The sequence below is a fragment of the Haemorhous mexicanus genome, chromosome 34 (genome assembly GCF_027477595.1).
Source record: "Haemorhous mexicanus isolate bHaeMex1 chromosome 34, bHaeMex1.pri, whole genome shotgun sequence".
NCBI classification, from domain to species: domain Eukaryota; kingdom Metazoa; phylum Chordata; class Aves; order Passeriformes; family Fringillidae; genus Haemorhous; species Haemorhous mexicanus.
The window spans coordinates 557,901-569,813 of NC_082374.1; the positions used below are offsets into that span (position 1 = coordinate 557,901).

Below are 11,913 nucleotides of genomic sequence, written 5' to 3' on the forward strand. Positions count from 1 at the left end.
GCCTGCCAGAGGCAAGCTGGCACCAGTGCCAAGTCAGGCTGGTTTGAGAGTGCCAAGTACCTCCTGCAAACTGACACCATGAAACTGAGGTGGTGACTTTTGCTTACCTGGGAAAAGGGCCGTTGTTTGTGTTCCAGGGCCTGTGGCCTGGAGAGGCCGGCTGGCTCCTAAAAATCCATATTGCGCAGGATGCCTGCCAGAGGCAAGCTGGCACCAGTGCCAAGTCAGGCTGGTTTGAGAGTGCCAAGTACCTCCTGCAAACTGACACCATGAAACTGAGGTGGTGACTTTTGCTTACCTGGGAAAAGGGCCGTTGTTTGTGTTCCAGGGCCTGTGGCCTGGAGAGGCCGGCTGGCTCCTAAAAATCCATATTGCGCAGGATGCCTGCCAGAGGCAAGCTGGCACCAGTGCCAAGTCAGGCTGGTTTGAGAGTGCCAAGTACCTCCTGCAAACTGACACCATGAAACTGAGGTGGTGACTTTTGCTTACCTGGGAAAAGGGCCGTTTTTTGTGTTCCAGGGCCTGTGGCCTGGAGAGGCCGGCTGGCTCCTAAAAATCCATATTGCGCAGGATGCCTGCCAGAGGCAAGCTGGCACCAGTGCCAAGTCAGGCTGGTTTGAGAGTGCCAAGTACCTCCTGCAAACTGACACCATGAAACTGAGGTGGTGACTTTTGCTTACCTGGGAAAATGGCCGTTGTTTGTGTTCCAGGGCCTGTGGCCCGGAGAGGCCGGCTGGCTCCTAAAAATCCATATTGCGCAGGATGCCTGCCAGAGGCAAGCTGGCACCAGTGCCAAGTCAGGCTGGTTTGAGAGTGCCAAGTACCTCCTGCAAACTGACACCATGAAACTGAGGTGGTGACTTTTGCTTCCCTGGGAAAATGGCCGTTGTTTGTGTCCCAGGGCCTGTGGCCCGGAGAGGCCGGCTGGCTCCTAAAAATCCATATTGCGCAGGATGCCTGCCAGAGGCAAGCTGGCACCAGTGCCAAGTCAGGCTGGTTTGAGAGTGCCAAGTACCTCCTGCAAACTGACACCATGAAACTGAGGTGGTGACTTTTGCTTACCTGGGAAAAGGGCCGTTGTTTGTGTTCCAGGGCCTGTGGCCCGGAGAGGCCGGCTGGCTCCTAAAAATCCATATTGCGCAGGATGCCTGCCAGAGGCAAGCTGGCACCAGTGCCAAGTCAGGCTGGTTTGAGAGTGCCAAGTACCTCCTGCAAACTGACGCCATGAAACTGAGGTGGTGACTTTTGCTTACCTGGGAAAATGGCCATTGTTTGTGTTCCAGGGCCTGTGGCCCGGAGAGGCCGGCTGGCTCCTAAAAATCCATATTGCGCAGGATGCCTGCCAGAGGCAAGCTGGCACCAGTGCCAAGTCAGGCTGGTTTGAGAGTGCCAAGTACCTCCTGCAAACTGACACCATGAAACTGAGGTGGTGACTTTTGCTTCCCTAGGAAAATGGCCGTTGTTTGTGTTCCAGGGCCTGTGGCCCGGAGAGGCCGGCTGGCTCCTAAAAATCCATATTGCGCAGGATGCCTGCCAGAGGCAAGCTGGCACCAGTGCCAAGTCAGGCTGGTTTGAGAGTGCCAAGTACCTCCTGCAAACTGACACCATGAAACTGAGGTGGTGACTTTTGCTTCCCTGGGAAAATGGCCGTGGTTTGTGTTCCAGGGCCTGTGGCCCGGAGAGGCCGGCTGGCTCCTAAAAATCCATATTGCGCAGGATGCCTGCCAGAGGCAAGCTGGCACCAGTGCCAAGTCAGGCTGGTTTGAGAGTGCCAAGTACCTCCTGCAAACTGACGCCATGAAACTGAGGTGGTGACTTTTGCTTACCTGGGAAAATGGCCATTGTTTGTGTTCCAGGGCCTGTGGCCCGGAGAGGCCGGCTGGCTCCTAAAAATCCATATTGCGCAGGATGCCTGCCAGAGGCAAGCTGGCACCAGTGCCAAGTCAGGCTGGTTTGAGAGTGCCAAGTACCTCCTGCAAACTGACACCATGAAACTGAGGTGGTGACTTTTGCTTCCCTAGGAAAATGGCCGTTGTTTGTGTTCCAGGGCCTGTGGCCCGGAGAGGCCGGCTGGCTCCTAAAAATCCATATTGCGCAGGATGCCTGCCAGAGGCAAGCTGGCACCAGTGCCAAGTCAGGCTGGTTTGAGAGTGCCAAGTACCTCCTGCAAACTGACACCATGAAACTGAGGTGGTGACTTTTGCTTCCCTGGGAAAATGGCCGTGGTTTGTGTTCCAGGGCCTGTGGCCCGGAGAGGCCGGCTGGCTCCTAAAAATCCATATTGCGCAGGATGCCTGCCAGAGGCAAGCTGGCACCAGTGCCAAGTCAGGCTGGTTTGAGAGTGCCAAGTACCTCCTGCAAACTGACACCATGAAACTGAGGTGGTGAATTTTTCTTTCCTGGGAAAAAAGACATTGTTTGTGTTCCAGGGCCTGTGGCCCGGAGAGGCCGGCTGGCTCCTAAAAATCCATATTGCGCAGGATGCCTGCCAGAGGCAAGCTGGCACCAGTGCCAAGTCAGGCTGGTTTGAGAGTGCCAAGTACCTCCTGCAAACTGACACCATGAAACTGAGGTGGTGACTTTTGCTTACCTGGGAAAAAAGACGTTGTTTGTGTTCCAGGGCCTGTGGCTCGGAGAGGCCGGCTGGCTCCTAAAAATCCATATTGCGCAGGATGCCTGCCAGAGGCAAGCTGGCACCAGTGCCAAGTCAGGCTGGTTTGAGAGTGCCAAGTACCTCCTGCAAACTGACACCATGAAACTGAGGTGGTGACTTTTGCTTACCTGGGAAAATGGCCGTTGTTTGTGTTCCAGGGCCTGTGGCCTGGAGAGGCCGGCTGGCTCCTAAAAATCCATATTGCGCAGGATGCCTGCCAGAGGCAAGCTGGCACCAGTGCCAAGTCAGGCTGGTTTGAGAGTGCCAAGTACCTCCTGCAAACTGACACCATGAAACTGAGGTGGTGACTTTTGCTTCCCTGGGAAAAGGGCCGTTGTTTGTGTTCCAGGGCCTGTGGCCTGGAGAGGCCGGCTGGCTCCTAAAAATCCATATTGCGCAGGATGCCTGCCAGAGGCAAGCTGGCACCAGTGCCAAGTCAGGCTGGTTTGAGAGTGCCAAGTACCTCCTGCAAACTGACACCATGAAACTGAGGTGGTGACTTTTGCTTACCTGGGAAAATGGCCGTTGTTTGTGTTCCAGGGCCTGTGGCCCGGAGAGGCCGGCTGGCTCCTAAAAATCCATATTGCGCAGGATGCCTGCCAGAGGCAAGCTGGCACCAGTGCCAAGTCAGGCTGGTTTGAGAGTGCCAAGTACCTCCTGCAAACTGACACCATGAAACTGAGGTGGTGACTTTTGCTTACCTAGGAAAATGGCCGTTGTTTGTGTTCCAGGGCCTGTGGCCCGGAGAGGCCGGCTGGCTCCTAAAAATCCATATTGCGCAGGATGCCTGCCAGAGGCAAGCTGGCACCAGTGCCAAGTCAGGCTGGTTTGAGAGTGCCAAGTACCTCCTGCAAACTGACACCATGAAACTGAGGTGGTGACTTTTGCTTACCTGGGAAAATGGCCGTTGTTTGTGTTCCAGGGCCTGTGGCCCGGAGAGGCCGGCTGGCTCCTAAAAATCCATATTGCGCAGGATGCCTGCCAGAGGCAAGCTGGCACCAGTGCCAAGTCAGGCTGGTTTGAGAGTGCCAAGTACCTCCTGCAAACTGACACCATGAAACTGAGGTGGTGACTTTTGCTTACCTGGGAAAAGGGCCGTTGTTTGTGTCCCAGGGCCTGTGGCCCGGAGAGGCCGGCTGGCTCCTAAAAATCCATATTGCGCAGGATGCCTGCCAGAGGCAAGCTGGCACCAGTGCCAAGTCAGGCTGGTTTGAGAGTGCCAAGTACCTCCTGCAAACTGACACCATGAAACTGAGGTGGTGACTTTTGCTTCCCTGGGAAAATGGCCGTTGTTTGTGTTCCAGGGCCTGTGGCCCGGAGAGGCCGGCTGCCTCCTAAAAATCCATATTGCGCAGGATGCCTGCCAGAGGCAAGCTGGCACCAGTGCCAAGTCAGGCTGGTTTGAGAGTGCCAAGTACCTCCTGCAAACTGACACCATGAAACTGAGGTGGTGACTTTTGCTTCCCTGGGAAAATGGCTGTTGTTTGTGTTCCAGGGCCAGTGGCTCGGAGAGTCTGGCTGGCTCCTGAAATTCTTCATTCCGCAGGATGCTTACCAGAAGCCAAGCTGCCATCTCTGCAATGGTCGGCCGTTTTGAGAGTGCTGTGTGGCTCCTACAATTCTCCTTCCAGGGCCTTGTCTGGACTGATTTTCTTCCTTTTGAAAAGGACTGGCCCTTGTGTTCAGGGTTCTTTTGCACAGAATGACCGGCTGCATGCTGAGAATTCTGCATTGCGCATGGTGCCTCCTAGACCACAGTTGATGCCACCGCAAAGTCAGGCTGCTTTGTGAGTCCCATGCACACCTTTCAATCATTCTCCAGCTGTCTGTTCTTTTGTGCGTTTTGATTGGGGGAAAAAATCTTCTCTGTCGCAGTGAGGGAAGCTCGGTGACACCTCAATGTGAGAATCAGCAAGCTTCGTTCATTGATTAGAGCATCAGACATTTAAGCACAACATGTAATAAGCTCATGCATATTCTGTAAGCTAAGCAGTCTATTGGTTATTCTTACTTCTTCATTCTTTACAACTTACATATCTCTTTACACATGCTCTGCTCTCGGCTACATCATCCTGTTATCAGACTACAGCTATACCCAAGGCCACTGCGGCCTTGCAGTTGCAGGGCCTCAGATTAGCTGGGCCAGTATTTTTCCAATTCTCAGCTATCCAGAGCATGCCTACATGACCTTTGTCATGTAACCAATTCCCAACAATTCCCCTGTTTTCTTTTTGCACAAGCAATGTTTGATTAAATGCAGTAAATATTATTTTTTATACTATTTTTTATAAGCACATGCAAAACCAAAGCAAAACTAATACTATTAACAAAGCTATAACATTTATTATAATATTAGCTTTAACAATAAAACATAACTATAATCTTAGGCTTAAAGATTTGAGCTATCTATCAACACTAAAGCTTAATTTTACTTGTAAGTTTCTAGTTAATCTCTGCAACTCAGAGAGCTGGGAGTAAATAGACTGCAAATGGTTAAAAAGGTCTATGTAACACAGGCTTTTAGATTCTTTACAGTTATGCAGTTCCCTTTGGTGTACTCACAGGGTTAATTTACAGCTCCTTGGTACTACTCTCACCCCGCCCCCCCTCCCCACCCCCAACCCGGGCTGGGGAACAGAGGCAGAACTTTTAGGAGTTACTTTCTCTAGGCCGCTGGGGCGAGCAGGGGAATTTAAGCATTTTAAACTTTAATGGGAACTTCTAAACTAGACTCGAATCGGCTTGCGAAAAACGCTGAGTTTTTACACAGGCCCTTGCGGCACCGCAGGGGCAGGATGGCTTCCCCCCGCTCCTCCTCGTCTTCCCCCCTGTCTCAGCTGCCCCCGCAGGGGCAGTCTCGGGACAGTTCGAAAAGTTTGGGAGGGAATCTCGGCTGATCGCAGGCGCTGGCAGCTACTGTCGGGGGCAGAGGGGCGGCTCCGAAGACGGTTCGGCTTGGTGGTCGCTATTGTCGACTCTAATCTTCTTTACCGGCGCGGCGGGCGAAGGCGGGGTCGCCGCGGGAGTCGGTGGGGGCTGCAAAGCTGAAGGAAATGCATCTCTTGCCGGGCTGGGGACGGCAGCCGCGTCCTTTCCGGGTGCCGAAAGCTGCAGTGCAGGCGCAGACAGCTGCTGGTGGAGCCGACACGGGAGATGGCAGGACAGCCGCGGCCGGAGCTCTCACGGGCTCTGCTGGGGAGGCGGCCACGGGAGGGGTCGGCACGGGTAATACAGGGTCGACTCCCGCCGGAACCGCTGTGAATGCAATTGCCGGCTGCGATGCAGAAAGAAAAAGCACAAAGTGGCCGCAGCAGTTTCTGCTCCCAGCGGGGGAGCTAAATGTTACTTTTACCGCGCCGCTGCTTACCAAGTGGTAAAGTTAGTCTCACGTCCAATTAATAAAGATCTCACTGTTTCTTTGCTTGCTGTAACAGGCTCTTGAACTCTTGTTTGGTTACGTTACGGCTTGCAGTCTATATGCAGGCAATCTTGGGAGTTCTTTTCCCAGGTCAGTACTTTATAGTCCCCGCTTTTCTAAAAAGCATTAAAAAAAAAAAAAAAATCATACGCCGCTCGTCTTTTCATACCTTTCAATTTAAATGTCAGCGCTGTTGCAGCCCTTCCAAGACGTCGACGGCGTTCATCGGCCGAGACTCTTCTCTAGGGTCGCTCGGGGCCGGAGTACCAGCTCTTTGCCTCCCGTGCTGCTTCGGGACCGACACGGATACTGCACTGGACCGCGGCCAACAGGTTCAAGCCGAGACTCCTCTGTAGGGTCGCTCGGGGCACGGAGACCACCAGTTCTTTTGCCAACCCCCCTCTCTAGGGTCCTTTTTCAAGGCGCGGAGCACCAGCCCTTTCGCCTCCGCCCTCTTTTAGGGTCTCTGTTCGAGGCGCCATTTGTCACAGTGCAGGAAGCTCGGGTCATCTCAATGTGAGAATCAGCAAGCTTCCTTTATTGATTAGAGCATCAGACATTTAAGCACAACATGTAATAAGCTCATGCATATTCTGTAAGCTAAGCAGTCTATCGGTTATTCTTACTTCTTCATTCTTTACAACTTACATCTCTCTTTTCTCATGCTCTGCTCTCGGCTACATCATCCTGTTATCAGACTACAGCTATACCCAAGGCCACTGCGGCCTTGCAGTTGCAGGGCCTCAGATTAGCTGGGAGGAGGACCCTTCTTTTCACAATATTTTTGGAGATTAAATTAGAGGACCAAAGGGGGTTTTTTGCTATTTCATCTGTTTCAGTGGAGGTACCTGCTCTGTTTTTTCATTTCTACAGGTTCACTTGAACGAAGCTCTTTTTCTGAGTTTTAAGAATTTACTTTTTCATTTCTGGGCACTTCTTTCTGTGTCTTTAGACTAGATATCTCAGAGAAGCGTCAGTCTGGCATGTACTTCAACATTACACTGCCCAGGATTTTTTTTTTTTTCTTTTTTTTTTTTGTTTATATTGTAGATTGTTCTAATTAGAGGTCCTAAGGAGAGTCAGACTCTTCATATTGTTAGTAATCTTCTCCACTCTGCTTAGTCACACATGAAGCACTACTTAGTGATCACCAAGGTCTAATTATGTAAGTTAACAGCACACTACCCAATTTATCTAGCCATGGTACCAAAACACACAGTTTTATTTCCTACCTGTTTTCTGTTCTTCTGCTCCAAGCAGTTGTAGGGGAAAAAAAAAAAGTGCTGTTATTTCCCTGAAAAGTTTTCTTCTATAACAAGCCATTTACTCCCCTTGAATTAGAGTCAGAGGAGCCAAACAGCTGCAGCTGCTCTGAGGGCCTTTATACCCGGTGGGATTTGCCCCCTCCCTTTTCCCGGGCATTGTGGGAACGAGAGGCGGGCACAATCAGGGGTATATTAACCCCAGCCTTTGCTGATGGGCTTCATTCCCTCTCTGGGATGTACTGGGATAAGAGCTCTCCTCTCATTTTAGTGAAGGGGCTTTTTCAGTTTATCTCAGCTTGTTTTCAGCAGCTGCTTTTGGGCATCTAAAGCAACAGAGGCTTTGAAGATACTGCGAAGAAAACAGCATTGAACAGAGGGAGTATTGAAGTTCATGATTTTGGGTTGTGTGTTCAGGAGCGGTAAGGTGCTTTTGTAATTTCTGGTGTTATTCTTGTTTTGTTGTTCCTATTTTTATTTTAGGAGGAGCGCAGCTTCCAGAAATTCCAGGTTGTGTCAAGTACAACACTTTTTTCAGCACATTCATCACATCACAAAAGGCATCTGCCCAGTGTCCAAGATGATGTTTGGGATTGAGGCTTCAGGTGAGTTGAGGATTGTGACTAGGAGAGGGAGGGTGAGCAGGTATCAGGTTAGGAGTTATTGTGGGGGTGGTTTGAAGGTAGCAGGGTGAGAAATGGTATCTATTTGAGCCCCCCCCCCCCCCCCCCCCCCCAAGGCTTTTCACAAGTGTAGAAGAGGCATTCGCATGTCTTACAGCACACAAGGTCACCCACTGCACTCACAGAAATGCCATGTAACTTTGTTTCTCTCTAACCCAGGTGCTGCTCATAATAACAGCCACGTTCTTGGAATCAGGATGAAGCTGGAGCCTCGAGGACCCAGGTACGTTCTGGAGAGGGCAGGTAGCTGACTTGCTGGGATTGGGCCCAGATAACCCCGAACTCATACATTGCTTTTGGTTTTCTTTATTGTAGCTGACCAAGAGGCTAACAGGTGATCACAGGGCCCTCCGAGGCAGACTCGTTTCAGGTCCAATGTGGATTCACATCACCGATCATGCAAAAGATAAGTCAGGGGCCACAGCTTGTAGATGGGAGGATAGGAGAGTACTGGGTTAGAAATTCCTGGGACAGACATAAAAATCAGCAGAGGGTAAAGGGGTGTCCTCTAAGAGGCCTCTTAGGGCAGTGAAAGGGAGAAGCTCTACTTTTGATCGCAGCTGTCGGGCGTGCAGCGCAGAACAGCTCCGGTCTGTGTGGTGTTGTCTGGTGTACCGTGTTACCTAGTGTCTTTGGGGTCCTTTGGATCATATATCTCTGCCTTTTTCTCTCAAGGCCCTTACCACAAGCATCAGCCGTCATCTCTAGCTTCTCAAACGCTCGTACTTCTCGGCACAACGCCGATATCATTCGTTCTTTCGCCGGCAGGCTCGGCCCTGTCCAAGTCACATCTCAGAAGCATCGAGTCAGATGTTTTTTGAGGCTTCGTTTCGTGGCGTATCACTATCCATCATTTCCAGCCTGAGTCACAGCACTCAGGGCCTTATAACATTGTATGCTACGGAGAGCATTCCAAACGTAGCATCGTCTCACAGCCACCTCGATCATCGTGACCAACTGTTCTTCTAACAGGTCACTCTGTTCCAGTCTTTTCTTCTGCTCCTTAGAGGAGCCCCCTCCGTCTACCATCACCTAAGCATCAGTCATTTCTTTTGGCATCCTCTCGGTCCTTGCCGTTTTTAATCTTGCCAGGAACTCTTTTCTCATCCTTGTGTCACACTGTTGGTGGCATAACGTGTTTGTGTTTAACGTCCCCTCGTTTGTCACGTTCTGTGTCACGGGTGTCCGCACACATTTGTGCCGGAGCTGCTCTGCCCTGCCGCATAGCCCGGTGCAATAGGACGAGTCCCGGGGACTTGCAGATTGTGGGGTGTCGCTGGACTCTAGATGATATTCCTAGATTGACACAAGATGTTTGGAGCTGTGAAGTTACCCTGCAGCCCTTTGACTTTTGTCCTCACTTTCTTTCAGATGCAGAAGGATGAAATCCAGGGAAAAATCCATCCACCCATCCCGGGTGAGGAGGTTCCACCCAGCAGGTCAGTCAGTCACCGTTTGTCTCTGCTGGGGGAGCGTAAAGTGTGAGTCTGTTACAGCACTGTTCTTTTTATTTTTAGGAAGTAAAGCCGGATATCAGCAGTCAAGGTGAGGCAGGCAAGGTGAGCTTTGCGCGGTGTACAGGAGCAGTTGTTATTGCTCAAGTCTCACTTTCTGGTGCAACTCTAAGCACCCCAGCTCGTTTGTGCGCTTTAGGCAATCCACTCGGAGTACGTCCACGCCCCGTCACCAACCGGCCAATGCGCCGGGTTTGCTGCACCCGTGAGCCCTCTGGAAGTATTACGGGACTCGGGGATGAAGCCTCTGCCTTTTCTATTTAAAGGTGTCACCCGGGGAGTCCTTGGCAACGGCCGAGGAGTAGCGGTGAGTCGGGGAAGTAGGGAGGAGGAGCAAGGCTCCACTCAGGTTTCAGCAGCCCCACATCACCTCGTCTCCCCTTAACCCAGGCGTGCCCCGCGAGGACGGCGTAAGCCTCCGAGCGCGGCCGAAGCGTGCGGCCCGAGGAGCCGGGCATTCTTAGGAGAACGGTGAGTAGCAGAATTGTTGGGTTTTGGCCGCTGTGCTGTCGAGATCATGCATTGATGTTTGGTTTTCTTTAATGCAGCCCAATAAGAAACAACAGGAAGTTGTTGAACAACAGTGCCAGCGGGAACTTCCCAGCTATCGAGGTGGCCTTCTCGTGCACTTGACACGGACCGGCATCCCCATATGTCTGAGAGATAAGTAGAGAGCTATGACCCACAGAGGGGACAAAAGTGGGGTGCTGGGCGGGGACCAACCAGGAGGAGTTTTTGAGTCCGCTTTGGAGATGGAGGTGTCCATGAAGTGTCCTCTTAGGTCACATAAAAGGAAAATCTCACTTTTGATCAGAGTGCCAAGGTGCACAGGGCAGAGCAGTCCCGGTGTGTATCGTGTCACTTGTCTATCGTGCCTTATGTGTTATTTGGGTATCCTCTGTCACATGTCTTTCACCTCAGGCCTTTGAGGGGCCTATCAGAAACCATTCTTGGCATCTGTGATCTGCGTTCTTTATTCTGGCACCAATGCCATAGAACTTTTGACTTAGGAGCTCAGACTGCCATCAGACTCGCATCTCTTCTTTAGTAGCATCCAGTCAGATGTCTTTTCAGGTCTTGTTCCGAGCTGTACGGGAAGCCGCGCCCCACAAGGATCCATTACGGCAGGTTAGGACTTGTCAGAATGCGAGCTTAGGCAGAGGATTCTGACCGTAGGATTCCCAGGCATCCATCTTGGCAGTTCTTGGAATAAATCATTCAGTTAGCATCTTCTTCCTCTAGGGTTCTCTGAGCCTCATCAGCTCTCCATCGGTCTCACCTCGGTCATCTCATTTTGAATTCTCTCGGTCCTTGCAGTCATTTTCCTTGCCAAGAGATTTCTGTGTGTGTTGTGTCCCCCTTGTTTGTCACGTCCCGTCCCGTGTCACGGGTGTCTGCACGCATTTGTGTCCGAGCTGCTCTGCCCTGCCGCATAGCCTGGTGCAATAGGAGAAGTCCCGGGGCCTTGAAGTTTGTAATGTGGGGTGCTGTTGAACTCAAGATGGGCGCAAGATGTCTGGAGCTCTGCAGGTTAAGTTATCCTGCAAAAGTTTGACTATTGTCCTAAATTTTCTTTCAGATTCCTATGGATCAAATCTGTCCCAGAGGGCTCTATCCTGGGTGCAGGCATCCTCCTGAGCAGGTCAGTCACTCACTGTTTGTCTCTGCAGCAGAAGTGTAAGTGGTGCCTCTGTTACAGCACTGTTCTTTTTTTTTTTTTTTTTTTTTTTAGGAAGTCAAGGCAGAGAGCCACAGTCAAGGCCAAGTGGGCAAGGTGAGCATTGAGTAGCGTACAGAAGCAGTTATTGCTGACGTCTCAATTTCTGGTGCAGCTCTAAGCATTCTTTCTCGTTTGTGCACTTTAGGCAATCCACTCGGAGTACATCCAGCCCCCGTCACCTGCCAGCCGATGCACCGGGTTTCCTGCAAATGCAAGTCCTGTGGAAGTATTACAGGAGTCTGTGATGATGAAGCCTTCAACTTTTCTATTTCATGGTCCCATCCTGGCAGCCCTCAGGAATGGCTGAGGAGTTGTGGTGAGTGGAGGAGGCGGGGAGGAGGAGGGAGGCTCCACTCAGGTCCCAGCAATGATAAATCACCTTGTCTCCACTTTAACCCTGGTGCAGCCTGCAACAATGGCGATGGCCTCCAAGCAAGCCTGAAGCGTGTGGCCCGAGGACCTGGGCGTTCTTAGGAGAGGGGTGAGTAGCAATGCTGTCATATTTTGGCTGCCGTGCTGCTGAGATTGTGCACTGACGTTTGGATTCCTTTCTCCTGGCAGACTAGGAGACAACAGCCTGGTGTCAGCAGGGACTTCCCAGACAGCGCGTCCGCTTTCCTTCGCACGGATCGGCATGCCCAACTGTCCGAGAGATAAGTAGAG

The 11,913-nt window shown here is 51.5% G+C and overlaps 1 long non-coding RNA gene across 1 annotated transcript; it reads right to left on the bottom strand.

Moving 5' to 3' along the window:
• Nucleotides 1–4,971: 4,971 nt before the first annotated feature.
• Nucleotides 4,972–7,454, bottom strand: LOC132340999 (uncharacterized). The gene is made up of 2 exons (XR_009490061.1): nt 7,304–7,454; nt 4,972–6,187 (listed from the first exon to the last, which is right to left on the bottom strand). It is a non-coding gene; the product is annotated as an uncharacterized LOC132340999 (long non-coding RNA).
• Nucleotides 7,455–11,913: the final 4,459 nt, after the last annotated feature.